This window comes from Orycteropus afer, unplaced genomic scaffold (genome assembly GCF_000298275.1).
Source record: "Orycteropus afer afer isolate SDZICR_OR568_19922 unplaced genomic scaffold, OryAfe1.0 scaffold00215, whole genome shotgun sequence".
Taxonomy (NCBI): Eukaryota; Metazoa; Chordata; class Mammalia; order Tubulidentata; family Orycteropodidae; genus Orycteropus; species Orycteropus afer.
The window spans coordinates 664330-665785 of NW_006921802.1; the positions used below are offsets into that span (position 1 = coordinate 664330).

Genomic DNA, 1456 nt, shown 5'->3' on the forward strand with positions numbered 1-1456 from the left:
ATCCTACTTCTGTAGTGATACTGCCTCGGAAACCCAAGGAGGGGCTGCTATGAGTCGGGGCCGACTCGACGGCACATAACAACAACAACAACAAGCTGCTAACTGAAAGGTTGGATGTTTGAGTCCCCCCAGAGACAACTTTGAAGAAAGGTCCAGTGATTGAGCTCTTTTCAATAAACTCAGCCATTGAAGGCTTTTTGAAGCACAATTCTACTCTGACACATGTGGGATTAGCATGAGTCAGAATCACTCCTTGGCAATTGGTTTAATACAATTTCAGCTCCTCGGAGGGGAAAGGAGCACTGGTGGCATAGTGCCTAAGGCATCTGACTGCTAACTGGAAGGCTACCAGTTCAGACCCACCAGCCACTCCTCAGAAGGAAGGTTGGGCAATCTACTTCTGTGGTGATACCCACCTTGGAAACCCAAGGAGGCATGAGTCAGGGTTAACTCCATGGAAGTGAGTTTGGTTTTTGGTTTTTGAGAGGGGAAAGATAAGACAAATGTAGGGAGATATTTTTTTGGAAAGACAGTGCCAGATGGAGCTAAAAATGGGCTCTTGCTTAATAATGAAAGTATAAATAATGTTTTAATGTGTCAATGCTTTCAGTTATTAATCGCCATATGCTTCACTACTTTATCATTTATTTGTTAGCAGTAATTTTCATAGCCAGTCCAAATTCCAACTGTAAAATCAGATGTGCTTGTACAATAAGGATAATATTACTAAAGTATCATAATAGAAAATATAGTCTAAAAAATAAGTTAATGAATAAGGAGTAAGCTAGTTATAGTCCTAGCGAATATATTTAATTTATATTTCCTAATATTTTAATATATTAGAACCATGATTGAGATATATCAGAAAAAATACACTGTTAGAACACATTATTGATTTATTAATACCTTAGGAGCAAAAAGAACAAGAACTAAACAAAAATATCAGTCATAGCTCAACATTTGATTTTTCTCCTTTCTTTTAATGACTTAAGCATTAAAAAGCTGACTTTTTTTAACATATTTCCACATTTTCCTTTGCCTAGCTAAAATTAAGCCTAGACTCTTTAAGTATATATCACAAAGTTTATCTATAAACTAAAGAAATCTAAAAAATAACCCAAGAAATATAGGGTCTTAAAAAAATGAGATTTATAAAGGAATGAAGAGAGAAAAAGTGAAAACAAATGAAGGGAAAAAGTAACCTTTCTATACCTTCTTCTCATTTACTCTTTACCTTGTTATCTGACATTTTGCCTTACAACAATAGTAAAAAATCTATCTGATTATTTTGTGCATTAATGATATGTATCTGGCAGTAACGAATACTGAGGTGTGCAGCAAGATTTAATGCTGGCTGTGACGGTTAAGATTATGTCAGCTTGGCAAGGCCATGATTTCCAGTGGCTTGGTAGTTACCGTAGTGCCTAAGGCATTTGACTGCTAACCAGGAGGCTGG

The 1456-nt window shown here is 36.2% G+C and overlaps 1 protein-coding gene across 1 annotated transcript in view; it reads right to left on the bottom strand.

Annotated features, from left to right (window-relative positions):
* Positions 1–1456, bottom strand: part of UFSP2 (UFM1 specific peptidase 2) — a 29701-nt gene that overhangs the window by 5172 nt on the left and 23073 nt on the right. The gene's annotated exons all lie outside the window — the stretch shown is intronic.